Below are 16016 nucleotides of genomic sequence, written 5' to 3' on the forward strand. Positions count from 1 at the left end.
AAAAAAAAAACATATTGGTTATGTCAAAATATTTCATGGTTGTTTAATGGTCTTTATTTTATGTCTGATTGTAACAGATAATCTAATACAAACCTAGAGCAAAGCCAAACATGAAGTTCTTTCATGAAGAAGGATCCCATAAGCCGGTTTTGACATGGCCAAGCCCCACTCCCTTCCTTGTTTTTTGTTTTTCTTCCTTTCTTTTCACATCTGAAATTTGAGCAAAACCAAAGCAACCCCATGAATATTGCTGTCTGAGCAGTCCGAATGAAACCAGACCAGGAGCAGGTCTCCTGTTCACCCCTGCTTAGCACATCGGCGTTCCCACCACCGGCACCTGGTGGACTTTACCCAATGCCTTTTCGGTAGAGATTCATCGCTTCTGAGGGATTCCCCTTGGAGAATCCCCCAGACGCCAGCGGGCTGGTGCACGCTCCCGTTGGGGTCACCTTGCCCCGTGGGTGGGGGGACCAAGAGGGGGCGATCCATGCAGGATGTCAGAAGAGGCCGTGATGGAGGGGCCCCCGAGCAGAGGGAGCGGAAGGAGCCTTTGATGTGGAATCTCTCCTTTCGCAAGCACAATGAGTTGCAGAGGAGTTTTATAAACATGGCTATTGTTGCTCCATCCCTTTGGTGGGAACAGATGGTCTGAGCGCTCTGCTCGGCCCCCTCCCCTTCCCTCACCTCCCCCCCTCACCCCCATTAATAAAGCCCCAGCAAGTCCGGCACCGCTAAGGTTTTCCCAAGGGGGATCAATAAATAAATGTAATAACAACAAAGGGGCCCATGCAGACGAGATTCTGTTACAAAGAGGCCTCGGCCCCCCTCCTCCTTTCTGGGTGGGAATCGTTGCGCACAGGCACTCCAGCCGGTGTGGGGAGAGGTTGCTCCATCCCCACCATCCACGGGATCTTCCCTTTGGTACCTCCTGGAAGTCCCCATCCTGCCTTTGGGATGGCACCGTGTGCTGTTGGGGGCCACCTCACAGCCTAGACCATGGGATGCTCATGGCATGTGGCTTGTAGCTCCTCGTGGGCATCCTCTTTACTTTGGAAACGTTGCCTGATGACAACGTGGCCCTGGGGACAGGCTCAGCCACCAGCCCCAGGTGTGAGGCAGGCAGCTGCCCTCTTCTTCCAAGATTTCTTGGCAAAATGGTGGATCCAGGTCTTTTTCTAGCAGGATCCCACCCAGCACAGGGCACGCAGGAGCTGGCATGCAGGCTCCACCTTGGCTCAGTCTTTGTCTTTCTGGTACTTGATGTTGGACAAAGCCATCTTCTGGGCAGAAAAAAAGTGTTAGATCTGACCTGTTCCTCAGTGGCATGGTAAGATGTTACGTGGGGCTAGGGACAACAGTTTGCAGGGATTAAACCAGGACAGAGCAATGTGCAGATGGGTACCCAGGTGGTAACCACCAGCATGCACAATGCTGCCTGTGGGGCTGCAGAGCAGGAGGGCAGCTTCTCCAGGAGGACTGGCAGGCTTTGAAAGTGGCCACAGCATCTCACCAGGCTGGAAAAGTCATGCTCAGGCACTCTGGTGAGTGGGTTCCCCTTCAGGGGAAGGGTGAGACCAGCTCCGTAGTGCTTTCCATAGACTTCTTTGCTGGGGAAGACGCTGAGCCTGGAGCAACCCCACGGGCACAGCCCGATGGGCATCACCTGGACCCTAGCAGTGTGCAGGAGGGGCTGAGCAGAGGATTTGGTCTGGGGGGGGGGGGGGAAGGGGGAGCTCCAAGCCCAGCTCCGCATCCCCGCTCCAGGCAGGCTGCTGGCAGCCGTTGTCCCACCTCCTCCCCGCCTGCTCCCGCTGCTCGGATGCGATGGGATGTTGTTTTTATCTGTGGAGAACTCCTGCAGCTGGGGGTCAACGGGACGAAACGTGTCTCACACACACCCCCCACCACCCCCAGCCCCGCTCCCCCTCCGAGCTGCCCTGGGAATCCTCCCCCCCAACCCCTCACTCATAAAAAAATTAAAACTCCCGATATCATCTCACATAAATGTGGATTTCAGGCCCCGTCAGTCACCAGACACGTCCCACAATCTGCGCTGGCTCCAGGCAGCTGGAGGGGCTTGCTGGAGGACCAGAATGACTTCACACCGCCTCCCACGGACTGGGGTTACCCGGAGGGCTCGGAGCAGGGAGGGGAGCGCTCAGCCCATCCACTGCCACCACTCCGTGTCCTGGACCCACCAGGATGGGTGCTGGTCCAAAGGGTGGTCCTGGGCACCCTCCTGACGTGCCTGGGACACGGATGCTGTCCCCATGGGCACGAGCGAGGCAGCTGGCTCGGGCTGTGGTGCCGGCGAGGTTTATGAGGGCTGACCCCTCGCACCGAGCGCCTGGGGCAGGATAAATCCCACTCCGCCTTGGAGTGCAGGTGCACGGGGCTGATGGAGAGGGGAAGGGACTGCAGATGCGTGGGGGACCCGGTGAGGGGGAGCTGAGCGCGGCTTTGGGCCCGTCCCTACGGTGGGAATGGTCCCCTCCATCCGGAGAGCGGAGCGGGGCTCGGCAAAGGCAGCGAGAGCGGGGAGGGGGGCACTGGGACAGCTGAGGGATGGGTAGGACAGACGCATCCATGGGAATCCATCACGGCCAGTGGAGGTGGTCCTGCTTTGCCAGGCTGGACTGGAGCCATCTGGTACCAAAAGATGTCTCCAGGGGTGTCTGCTCCAGAGCAGGGACCTGCTCCAGAGCCTTCCACGTTGCTTTACGGGTGCTCTTGGCAGGGTTACCCACACACAGGCTGCTGGGGCAGCCAAAAGACCTGCACCATACTTGTAGAAGTGTTGCAGGATGCCCAGAGGGGCTCACGCCCTTTGGGGGGACAGCGGGTGACTGCTGGCATCCCCTGGGTACCATAACAATGTGGGCACCTGGATCCACAGATGTGTGGCACTGGTTTAAGTCCCAACACCTAGCCCCAGGAATGAAGGAAACAAGCAGGATCTGGAAAGATCATCCAGTCCCTCTCCCTGCTGCCATCTGAAAGCCTTGCCCACATCACCCGGGGGACATGAAAGAACCTGTGCCACCTGCCTCAGGTCATGTCCCTGGGGGTGGGAGCCCCTGCCCATCCTTCATACACCAAGAGGTGATTGAGATCTGCACGGGGAAAGACACCCGGGATCAGCCCCAGCCCATGATCCTGCCAGCATCACCTCGGGCAGTGGGTCTGGCCAGGCTGGGACATGGAGAGCATCGAGCACAGGGCTGGCAGGGGGCTTTGCAAGAGCAACAGAGACGGCAGCCCACCTCCATCTCCCTGGTTTCATGTCGTGCTGGCTTGAATCCTTGCCTCAGGAGCCAAGTAGGGGGTGGAGACCCTTTTCTTTGAGTGAGTTATAATAATCTTTTTTAAAAAAAATAACACAAAGCAGGTGGCTGAGCTTGAAGGTGGATAAATGCCCAGCGCAGAGCACTGGGCTGAAGACAAGCGTGAACCCAGCCTTGGGCTCTGAAGTCAGTGCATCCTCGTGCTGTCAGCAGGTTTGGGGCGCACACCCTCCATGCATGCCTTCTACCTCTGCTCGGGTAATTTAGTAATTTACGGATGTGCAAGGCTATCCAGAAAGCTCCTCTGTGACCCTCCAGTGTCAGCCCAGCCCCGCTGGCCGAGTCGTGTTTGCTTCCCATGAAGAGCTCTGCAGGAACGCAGTATAGCATGAACCAGCCCCAAAAGCAAAGGTTTTTATTAATGTCCAGATGACATTCATGGACCCTCAGCAGCAAGACAGCATCCCTTCTCAGGGTGCACTGCCCCATTCCTGCACACCACCTACCCTAACCCACGGGCAAGCCATTGACTAACGAATGTGCGTACACTTTAATTACAGCACTGTGAAAGCTCCTCATGCTGTTTCGTTGGATAGCTTGTCTATTCGAGGAGCTGGAACGGTACTTACTCAGCTCAGCAGCACAAGTCTCTGGATTTTCAGGCCTTTAATATTCACTCTGATCTGTTCATAAGTTATTTATAGGGAGTGGGAAATGCCTCACAAGAGAACTCGCTCCAAATTGCGAGCACTTCTGAGGCATCCTGCAATCTGCTTGCACAGGGAAAGGAGGGGAAAGTAATAAATAAATGATTATTTACAAATTATTTACTTGTCTCCACTAATTTCCATGCTGTTTACCTGGCAGCAGTCTGAAGTCAGGAACAATTAGAAAAGACTTTCCTTGCATATCAGCGGCTGGAAGTGGTGCCGCATGGGGAGAAGAAAGCCGATGCAGCAGCAGAGCAAGGAGGAGCTCGTTTTGGCTGCCAGTATTGGCCATCAGGCTCAGTCTTGCTTGATCTCTACTCTCCAGAAGGAATCATCATGGTCACAGTCTCAGTGTAGCTCTTCTGGCCACCTTTGCTCCGCTGGCTGGCTCCATCCCATCCTAGCAGGTGGTGACGTGTCTCCAAAGTGTCCCTCTGTGCATGGCATCTGGGCAGGCAGCCAGCACCCCCAGACACACCTCGCTGCAGTGCAGGTCCCCAAAATCTGGTGATGGGCAGCAGCAGCAGCAGTCTTCTCTGTCCCAGCTCACCATGATGCGTGGAGTCAACCCAGGATCTTCAAGGCTTGCTGAGGGTCATGAAGTCCTCACGGACACCATGGTTTGCAGAAGATGACCAGGCCTTGCTAGGAGGAAACTCTGCTCCTGAGAAGCCAGGGATTTGTGGGGAGGAGTGCGGGGGTGGTCTCTGCTGTGAGCAATGCGCCTGAGTCAGATGGGATGGGAAGCTGGTCTATGAATGTGGGAGAGGTGATCCTCACAGCCCATGACTTAGCCCAAAAAGCACAGGGGAACTACCTAGGGCAAAGTCACCCCAGCAGGAAAGGGCCACCTGTGCCAGGCAGCAGAATGAGCCCGTCCTCCTGCCAAGGAGCACTTCAGACTTGCCATTTCCATCTCCCACAATAAACCATACCCAGAAAATCACAGTGAGGAAAGAGGGATGGGGAACAGGAACTTTAATATATAGGTGCCCCTGAGGGAAAGAAAAGAGATGAGACAGTCTGGCAATGCTGGAAGAGATGGACAGACTGGGAACAGCTCAGTCCCAGCTGGGCTGATGTGTCTTGCATATCTCCCCATGCTTCATTCCCCTCCTGTTGCCTGGGGTTTGTGAATTACCTCCAGCTGAACATTTAGATCCTGTATCCTTCCAGGCTGGTCCGGGAGCATCCTGAGCAAAGGCGGCTCTGGAAGTAGACACAAGATGCCAGGACGATGGAGAGAACTGTGCAGACTGGGAAATGATGGCTGAAGCTAGAGCTTGGACTGAAGGCAAAGCTCAGGGCTTGGATAACGGAGTTAACCCGTGCGAGCTGAACCCACACTGCAGGACGGTGACCTGCAGAAGACAGAGAGACAAGGTGTGACAGGGACTGATTAGGTGCACAGAGAGGGGAGGTGGAAGGAGGATAATCCAGCCCTGCAGCATCCGTGCCTACAGGCAGCAGGCAGATGACCCAGGATCACGCCAGCCCTCACCAGGCAGCAGCAAGTCAGCAGACAGACAGACTGACCTGGGCATGCAGCGATGCTGGGGCTGCCCCAACACGGACCCTGGTAAAATCAGGGACAACGAGTCCAGACACACACATCTGGATTTGCAGCCACTCTTGTCACTGGCCTGAGGAAACGGCGCAGCTGAGGAGGCAAGAGGGGAGAAAGATGTGGAAATGCCTGTAGGCCCCTTGGCCAGCACGTGGATCCTGAAGGGAGGGATTTGCAGCTGGCTGAGCTGGCTGGGAGCTGGCAACAGTTTACTCATTCACACCAACCTGCTGATCTCCCTCCACGGCCCCCCAGAGCCCAGCTCTCTGGTGTGAGATGAACACTGAGCAAATACCCCCTTTTTTTTTTCCTGCCACAATAACCCTCTTTAACTTTTCAACTTATCACCTGCACAGAGGTTTATAAAATTTTCAAGCTAATGGCGTCTCCAGTAATGATACTGCAGATGTACAAGCTGCATCCTGGGATGAATAAATTATAGGAGGCAGAGTAAATTGCAATGGGAAGGACGGCAGCTGCGGGATGGAAACAGATGGCTTCGCTGTGCGCCACAGCTTGGTCTCAGAGCAGGGTATGTTCCCAGGGCTGGCCCTCTCCTGGTGGCCCTGGTGACCACCTGGGCACACCTGAGGTTGAGGGTCCCCAGCAAATTCTCCGGCTGGTGGTGAGCCGCAGTGGGGACTGCTGTGGAGCTGGTGCTGCAGTGGTTTGGGAGGCAGGGGCAGGCTGAGCTGTTTCTGCCCCAGACAGGGGACAGGGTGAGAGCTGCAGGGACACAGGGTGGCTGTGAGCCCTGGCTCTGTTAGGCTGTGCATCCCCCGGCTGTGCCCAAGGTGCCGATGCTGACCGACCTGGTGCTGCCTTTTCCAATTCTCTGCTCCCCTGCAGCTGCTGGTTCAGAACCCAGAAAAACATCCTGACATGGGTGACTCCACATTTTGGACTCCTCAGTGCTGTGATTCTGGCCACAGCACAAAGATTAACCAGCCTGGGATGGCCGTCACAGTGCAGCACGCAGCCCTGCGGTGCTGGGTTAGAAAAGCATCCAGCCAGCATCCAGCTGCAAGGTCAAATGTCTCCCCATGCCCCACTGCTGGCTTGGGACCTACACGCCAAAACTGCTGCCCTTGTGGACCACAAAGGCTCTTTCTGCCGTGGCCACCCTCGCTGCCAGCCAGCACTGCTCTGCAAAGCTCCGGGGGCAGCATCTCTGCAGCCCAAAGCACACAGCGTGGAGTCTGCTCCTGCCACAAGGAGTCCCGGGAGGCTGATAAATGACAGGCACTTCACTCCCAGAGCTCTCAATGTCACCCGAGGACTCTCTGACAGAAATACAGCTCTCTAATATACAGCCAGCCAGTGTGGCTCTATCTCTGAGGGATGCCAGGCTCGTGCCGACCCACGCCTTGCATGTGATGCCGATGCTCACGCCGTGCCACCAGCCTTACTGTGCTGCTGTGCTGCTCCGTCCTGCTCCTGGATGGGTGTCCCCAGAGGAACGCACCCTGCTCTGCTCCTGTTACACGGCTGGTCCTGCTGGCTAAGCCAGCCTGGCTGTTCCCAGCTCCTTTGGCACATTCTTGGCTTGCAGTGCTGAAGGTCTCGAGGCATCAAAGACCTCCTCCACGTTTTGCCTCCAAGGCTTCACGTCCTGCTTTGCTGGCTCCAGAGTTTCTCCACCCACTGCCCCTCCACGCAGGGGGATTTATCCCCTGGCTCCTGCTGTCGGAGCAGCCAGGACCCCCCAGGAGCCCTCACCGTGCCCTGCACAAACCTCACACACCGGGCTGCACGGGAAAAGGCTTCACTCTGCAAACACCCGAGCAGATCCTGGCGCTGGAGCAGGGACACCTGCTGCATCCTGGCACACGTAGCTGTGACCAGTGCCACCGCAGTGTGACCCTGCATCTCACGCTGCACTGGTGCTGCGTGTGGTCCCTCTGCTTTGCTCCCAGTGTCAGCAGTATGAGCCTGCTGGGGTGTGCCAGGAGCAGAGCGTAGTGTTTATTAAGGCAACTCTCACCCCGCAGCTTGGTGTCCCCGAGACACATCAGTTTCCTGCAAGGGTCTAGAGAGCAGCAGGATGCTTCCAGGTCCCAATGGTCTAATGGTGCTTTCCTTCCTTTTGTGCATCCCATCAGCCAGGTTTTTCTGCAGAACCCCCACCCTAAATCCTGACCTGTGTGTGTGCAGTGTTGCCATCCCCAGTAGTTCAGGGTGCTGGGATTCCAGACAGACGTTGCCCTGGAGAGAACAGGAGACGTTGCTCCCTGTTAGTGCTCAAAATCCTCCCAGCAACTGCAGTTTCCAGAGCGTGCCTTTGCCTTGTCCCTAGGATACACAGCCCCCAAGCTACCAACACCTCCAGCAGCCCATCTCAGCACCAGAGCAGGGAGGTGATCTGAGGCATCCCATTCCCAGCCAGGACCCCATGTGGGGGTTAGGTGCACCCAGCAGCATGCTCAGCTAGGCGTCAGAGCAGAACAGGCATGAAGTGGCATCTTGCACCCACGGACAGTGCACAGCACCATACAGCTGCTCCAGAAGCCGCTGCAGGATGCACCACTGCTCTGTGCCTCAGTTTACCTCTGTATCTGTAATGAAGCTCTTGTGGCCGGGCCACAGGGAGGTGGAGGAATCGTGGTATGGGAATGATCATCCCCATCGCTCTGGCAGAAGGGCCGGGAGCAGAGGACACAATGCAGGGGGTGGTGTGCTCTCTGTGCAGCTGGAGTGTGGGGAAAACTGGGGTTGTATGGAGAAAACCTCGGACGTGGCTGTGCTGAGGCATTGCAAGGAGCATCCACGCACACAGACTCAAGTGTCTGTGGGCTGTAAATTCAGTGAGCAAGGAGGGCTGCCATCACTCCCTTGTTCCAGCATTTAACCCATATATACAGAGGTTAGGGTTAGCCCAAGTACACAGAGATCAGAGTTAGGGTTAGGGTTAAGTCCCAAGTATACAGAGAATAATTTTGCTCAGATTACGATTTCTGCACGGCAGATTTTTGCCTGCCTTCATGTTGGAGGCTGGCAGGGGTATGCTCGGTCACCCAGTGGGCAGGGAGCTAGGCACCCTGGAGATACAGCCAGGTCCTAGCTCAGAGGAAAACCTTTCTTGAAGTCTTTTCAACTCTGTGAGCTTAGGGAGTCCATCCACCTTCAGCAATAGCATCCAGCACCAGCACTGGCAGGTTCGCTCCTCTCCAAACAGCCCCGCACACCCAAACTCCTGGAAGGGACAGGAGATGTCCTCACTCACCCTAAGGGTCCCTGCAGGGTCCCCACCCAGGCCCCCTGGATGCTCTCCAGCTGTGAAGTCGGGACAAACAAGAGGCATTTCCAAGCCCCAGGAGCACAGGGGATGCATTTTCTCCAGGGCTGCAGGATCAGGGTAAGCGCAGCGCTGCGAGGGGATGGGGTCGCCTCCTCCTTTGTCTGGAGAAAGTTTCCCTGCACTCCGTGACACCGTCTAACTCCACTTTCTTTTGCGGTTTCATTGCCTCGTTCCAAAGCGATTGCACAGGCAAAAGTGTCCAAAAGCAGATGGATCCGCTAAGCATTGCTTTGTTGCACATTATCTCATACAGTTTGGGTGTAATAAAACTTCTAGGCAGAACAAATCTTCAAGCTTGTGCCGTGCCTTATTTTTAGCTGCGAAGTACGTCTGTTTTAGTGCTCCTAATCCCTGGCTTGGTTGTAATTTATGGAGCAAACTCTTGGCTCGGTTGGGCCAGAAGATTTGTAGTAAAATTTTTATAAGTTGCAGAGATGAAGCCCATGGACTCTCGCAGTCTCGGGGGACTCTCCTCCAGAACTGTGTTTTGCTGAGCACTCCCTCGGTGTGGGAGTATGCTCGGGCGAGAAAGCGTCAGATGGCTGGGAATAAATTGTCCTTGCTATCATCACAATCTGCAAATCACCTGGAAGGAGACACCAGGGGAGTCCATGGCTTACCCAGCCACAGAGATGTTGGGGAGAGATTTAGGAGAGTCCCATCTCGGCAGGATCTGCCTGCCCCAGGTCCATGCCCTCTGCCTGGTGCATGGCAGGACTTGGGGATGGGCTACGGACCAGGCTAAGGGCTGTGCCAGGTGGTGAAATGCCTGAGCTGCAGGGGGATAACTCACTCAAACTGCTACACCAGCTTTGCTGGGATTATTGGGATGACTGGCTGCTCAGTCCCGCAGGGAAGCCTGCATGCACATTGCCCTGAAGCTTTTAGCACAGACAGGGCTGGGGCTTAGTGGCCAGGGCAATAGCAGGATCAGGACATGGGAACCACCAGCAACACCCTCCAGATCCCAGCCAAAACATGTTCCCACTGCTCTGCTCCCGTCTCACCCACCCGAGGCTTGTCTGCAGCATCGGACCTGCCTTTCCCACCCCCCTGGTGCTTCCTGAAGCTGCAGATGTGCTTGCCTTCGGTCCAACAGCTGGAGCGGGAGCCGCTTTGGGGATGCTGCAGCACATCCCAGCGGGGAGCTGGCGATTCTCCATCTGTGCACCACGCTGCGACGGGGTGATGCTGGGTCTGCTCAAATGCGCACAGCCCCGCATCCCCCAGCACCTTGCATTCCCAAGCGCAGCTTTTCTGAAGAGAGCAGGTGTTCGCAGGAACCATAAAGGAAAAATCCAGGAGGTGCTGATATTCAGTATAACTTTATAACAGGTACCAAGGTTGTCTGCAGCTCGTGGGTAGATCCCTGTGCTCCAAGGACTGTGCAACCTTCTCTCTTCTTGGTATAGGGCAATCTTTGGGGTGTGACAGCTTCCTGGTGCCCCTGTGTGCTGTTACACAGGGGAGGATGGGTCTTCCTTAAATGCTTCCAAGTTGTTTTGTCAAGTAAAAAGTTGACCAATGCCTGAATTTACTGTCTTTGCACTTTTTTGGTGCCCTTTGGCACATGGAGGTGCAGAAAGCAGTCTGTCCCAGCACAGTCCATTGGAAGCTGGTGGTGCTGGGCTGGGCAGCGTGTGCCTGGGGAAATGCTGGAACCCCTCCTGTGCCTTTCTGTCTCTAACAAATGCCCACAATGAGGGATGCTAGCCAGATTAGCAGCAGAGTCCTGCTGAAACACCCCCTGTCTCCTCACCCCACTGACTGCCAGCCGCTCCCAAAAGCCTGCTGGTCCCTCTGGCAGCTCACAGCCCAAATATGCCCTGTGCTGCCACCTCTCCCAGCCCCAGCCTCAACCCCCAGCCCTTCCAGGAGCAGCACCAGCCTCCCATCCCTCCAGAGAGCCTCTAGCCCCTTTGGGGACTGCTGCACTGTGAGCATCCTTAAAGCAGGGTGCTTGCCAGGGGCACTGAGACAGGGACAAGGCAACAGCTCCGGCTGCAGACTTCCACCTCCTCTGGTCCTCTGCCTGCTCCTTGCCTGAAGCCTCTCCCCAGCCCATCCTCTTCATCCTGCTCAGGAGGTCGCTCCCTCCGGACTGCCTTCGCCGGGCGTGCAGCTGTTTGCAGGAGCCGGCCCTGGCTGCGGTGTGCAAGCCCTGCTCCAGCTCCAGCCCCAGCAGCGGTCTGTGCTGCCACCGCACGGCTGTGCTACGCTGCAGGCTGGGTGCCCTGCGGTGCCCGTGGGGATGGGGTCTGCAGCTCACAGCTCAGCCGGCAGCACCTGTACAGAGGGCTGAAGCTCCTGTCTTGAAACACGTCTCCCCAGCAGTGGCTTTTTTTTTTTTTTTTTTTTTTTTTTTTTCCAGCTTGCTCAGCAGAAGGGAACACCCCGTGGATGATATGCCTCCGTGCTGGAGGTCCACTGCAAAGGCTGCAGGACGTCCTCAGGCACCCATGGATTTACTGACATGTAGCAGCACACTGATAATGTGTCCCGTGGGGACCCCTACCTCGGGGACACTGCCTGGGACCCCGCACAGGAGCAGCTCGCACAGTCCCACAGCCGAGGACAGACATCCCTTAAGGGGGGATATTTCCCCTTCTCCCACACCGACCTCTCATCCTGACCCCAGTAAAAACCCTCAGACCAGTCAGTACCCAGCAACCAGCTATAACCCAATCAGACAGCAAATCCCAGGGGCTTAACTGGAGATAATGGTTTTATGCCACCATGCATGAATCCCTCATTTCTGCTCACAGACAGCCCCGTCCTCCCTCCTCCCCCTGCACACACTCGCCGTGCTGCTCGTGCCCCTGCGAATGGCACCCGCTGCTCCACAGGTGCTTTTTTCTCACAGATGGGTTACAAAAACCAGTTGTGCTCAGGAAAAATGATCTCAGTGCACGGCTTGTTCTCCTGTTGATACAGGTGCTCCAGACCCAACGGGTGGGGTGCCCCCAGTCTGTGCTTTCCCAGTGATCCTCAGCAGAAAATATTATGGCTGCCTCTGAACCGCAGCTTGCTCACGGCCCTTAGAAAATCACACCTCCAACAGCAGGGCACTAACACATCATGAGCTTGTCCTACAAACCCACACCTCACCCCAGGTGATCAGTTTGGCTGTAGATATCAGCTTTTCCTGATGTCTCACCTAAACCTACCTTGCTGTGCTCCAACCATGACATCTCTTCCTGGGGGTGGCTGTCACTCCCTCCCTTTCTATACGGGTGGGTTGTTCTCCATCCATACCTGGCCCTGCCCAAGGGGTGCTTGCCATGAATTACCTTATCCTCATTCCCTCTGCTGCCTCTCAGCTCAAGGTCCATCTTTTTGGGATGGGCAGACATCCCTGGATCACACCATTCCTGCCCTAGGTGCCAAGCTCTGCCTGAAGCATTGCTCTTAGCTGCTCAGAAACACTGCTACGGCTGGACACTTTTGCCCTTTTCCAGATCAAAAAAGCTGCTGCCCAAAGCACCATCCCTTGGCTGCGCCTGCTGAATTCAATACCCAGAAGGAGTTTGAATGGTGATGGAGTACAGCCTGTCCCCTCTTGGGACATCTCTGTCTGACAGGCATCCTCTGTGATGCCAGCTCGGGGCAGCGTCCAGCCCCGCTCCCGGCCTCGGCCACAACCCCTGGGAGATGCCGGCGGGCTCAGCACGGGGCGGCAGGAAGGACAGCTGTCAGCCTGCCAGCGCCGAAAACATCAGTGTCTGGCACGGTCCCAGGATGCCTGCATGGCAGAGGCTCAGAGGGAGCTCAAAGGGGCCTTGTAGGGCGCTGAAAGGCACTTTCTCTTGGTCCTCTGGCTCTGCATCCACTTGCTAATAGCGGCGGGGTGAGGAACCAGCAGCTTCAGCTGCCCAAAGAGGGTTTTCTGCACCTTCAGGGACACAGCTTTGGGGCATGGGTCCCATGGGGTGCAGACAGCTGTGCTGTGGGGCTGCTATCTCTGCTCGCCCCAAGGCTGCTTGCAGGGGCAGGGAGCAGCGGGCAGGGGCTCAGAGAGGGGCTCCCCCAGCATCCTGGAGCTTGCTGCATCCCAGATGGGTGTTTCACTGGGAAAGCAGACCTGCTTGTGTTCAGGTGGGGATAAACCCTCATTACTTCTCTCTTTTTTTTTTTTTCCTTGTATTTTCTTCAAGCATGTGTGATTTTTTTTTTTTCATTTTTTTTTTTTTCTGTTGTTGTCGTTTGCCTGTTTTTCCACCTTGTCTTTTCAGAACACTGTTTACTCGGAGATTAAACCGCAGACACCCATCCCCGGAGCTTCTGGGCCCTGCTGCCCCTGCGGAGCACGCGAAGCGCCCGGCACCCGTCGGGGCCGAGCTCAGCCCCAGCCGATGCCGGCAGAGGGCAGCCGCAGCCCGAGCAGAGCAGCCGCCGGCTGCTTGGGCATCCCGGGGTGATGCCCCCGCTCCCTTCTCCGGGGTCCCCGAAGCCTCCCTGAGTGCCCCCCCTCGGGTCCAGTTCGGGGGCTGCTTCCTGCCCCCTGCCCATCCCCGGGACAAGCCCCCTCCTGCAGCAATGCCGCTGCCTGGTGGAGCAAGGGGGCTGTGGGATGAAGGGTTCACATCAGCAGAGAGGCTGTGCGAGGGGCTGAGAGAAGGACCTGGCGTGTTGGTTGATGAGAAGCTCAACATGAGCCGGCAATGTGTGCTTGTAGCCCAGAAAGCCAGCTGTGTCCTGGGCTGCACCAAAAGACGTTTTCTTTTTTTTTTTTTTTTTTTTATTTTTCTCCAGAAAAGTTGGGGAGCCTTTGTCAGGGAGTATAGTGATAGGACATGGAGTTATGGTTTTAAACTAAAAGACGGTAGGTGTAGATTAGGTCTTAGGAAGAAATTCTTCACTCTGAGGGCGGTGAGGCCCTGTCCCAGGCTGCCCAGAGAAGCTGTGGCTGCCCCATCCCTGGCAGTGCCCAAGGCCAGGCTGGATGGGGCTTTGGGCAGCCTGGACTGGTGGGAGGTGTCCCTGCCCTCGGCAGGGGTGTGGAACTGGGTGAGCTTTAAGACCATCTCCAACCCAAATAATTCTATGCTTTTATGAAAAGTCCCTTATGGTATTTGGGGCTAGCCCATGAAACATTTCTTCCTGCTCAAGGGAACCCTCCTGGTCTTCTCTCTTTCTTCATTTTGGCTGCTTTACCTCATTCCTTTTCAGTCCCATCTGCCGGAGAAGGCAGTTCAGGAACAGCAGCATCCCTTTGGTTCTGCTGAGATTTGCTGGGGAGATGGAGAATTATTCTGCTGAACCACCAAGGAGCGATGCATCGCAGTGTCTGAACAACCAAAAGCCAACTTGTAATTGCTGGTGGCTTTGGGAAGCAGCCAAGTCCCTTCCTTGGGCCCGGGTGTCCTGGGACAGCTCTGTGGGCAGCATCCAGCAGCCACTGAGGTCCAGCGCAGGGGAGATGCTGCCCAGAGCCAGAGCAATGCACCCTGAGCAACAGGAGGGAGGCGAGGCGGAGTCCAGCAGCATCCAGGCATTACGGCCAGCCTTTCTGGAAGGAAACATTCAAGTTTTCCTTTGGAAATAATGTCTCATGTTCCACTTCTCTTTGGTTGTTGCTCGCTATCTCATGCTGTAAATGTCATGTCTTCAGAAAGTCAGAATCAATTGGTGTCACGGTCCTTCAGTGAATCCCTCCCTGGACTTTTTTTGGTGAAAAACACAGATACTAGGCCAAAACATAACAAAACTAATATGGAGCTCTAAAAAACCTTCTTCCAAGAGGCTCTTTGTGCCGTCCACATATTTAACTCTCAGCAGCCCAAACCAGCCCATTGATGATTTCAGACCAAGTGCCTAAACACCATCAGGGCCTGAATGTGTCGTCGGGATGCTCACAGCACTCACAGAGGTGCAGAGGACTTTGGGGGGTGCCAAGCATCTCCTTCCCAACACCTCTCCTCTGCCCCCCGACACGTGGTCATGCACGCAGCCTTCAGCAAGACGTGGGGAGATGAAGGAAGAGCAGAGGGAAAGGGGCTGGTGGCTGTGCGAGGGAAGAGAGCTGCCAGCCACCCATGGATTTCGGGTGCTGGCTCGATTCCCCATTTATCGTCTCACTGGCATTTTCTCCCTTTAATAGCCAGGCAGCTCGGCAAGCCACGTGGCTCCGCTTGCGAGCCGGGATGAGGAGCCCTCCGAGGGCTGGCAGGTTCGCCCTCATGTCCCCAGGTTTCTGGCTGCAGTTTCTGACTCCCTCGGCGCCAGCCCAGCCCTTGCTGCTGCCAGTCAAGCCCTGGCAAAGGGCAGCCCCTATAAATAGCGGGGTGTTATAATGTCTCCTCTCTGTGCCTCCCCTCTGCGGCTGCGAGCTCGCCCCTGGCTTGCAGCGCTCAGCCTTTGGCAAGCTGCCGCGCACGGCAGTGGGAGCTGCTGGGGCTGCCAGAGGAAAGGGCCAGGTTTAAATCTATCCCCATCCTTAAAGCAACCGTGGTGTCCACTCCAGGATGCGGACCTGCCACGGCTGCAGGGCTGGCGGTGGCTGCGTGGAGCTGCTGGCCATGGGCAGGGAGCTGCTGGGGTCCTGTGAGCCCAAAGAGAGTCCTGGGCCCTCCACAGGGTGGCAGCTGGGTTCTGACCCTTGTGCCTCTGCCCTGGGATGATGGGGACGGAAAAAAGAGAAAGGTCCAGAGCAAGGGTACAGCTCTGGAGACCAAGGGCAATGCTCATTGCAATTTTGCATAATGAGTGAAGAGCTGGGGATGATGCAACCAGGCTGAGACACCCGTGTGCCCGCGCAGGTAATGTCTGCAGCATGGCATCAGGCATCGTGTCAGCAATTTCTCCCAGCGTGGTGTGGCTGGCCACATCTGGGACAAGCCATGTTGCTTACAGACAGGATGAGCGTCAGATGGCATGGAGCATCCTGCTGTCCTGCTCCAGCTCTTGGCCACAGGACAGCAAGATGAATGGAGCAATGCAGGGCTGGCAGGGTGGGAGCCGTGGTGCAGCACTTGGGGTTTTTGCTACCTCCTTTCAACAGTGCGAGCAGCCTGAGCTGTGACCATGATAAATAAAGCGACAGCCAGGGAGCAGAGCTCTCTGGTTTCCTGTACACCTCAGGCTGGCCAGGGTAAACACACAGCAAGCCTGCACTTTGAGCAGCACCGTGCCCTGTGCACGTCGTCCAGAGTCCGGCC

The sequence above is a fragment of the Oxyura jamaicensis genome, chromosome Z (assembly GCF_011077185.1).
Source record: "Oxyura jamaicensis isolate SHBP4307 breed ruddy duck chromosome Z, BPBGC_Ojam_1.0, whole genome shotgun sequence".
Lineage (NCBI taxonomy): Eukaryota > Metazoa > Chordata > Aves > Anseriformes > Anatidae > Oxyura > Oxyura jamaicensis.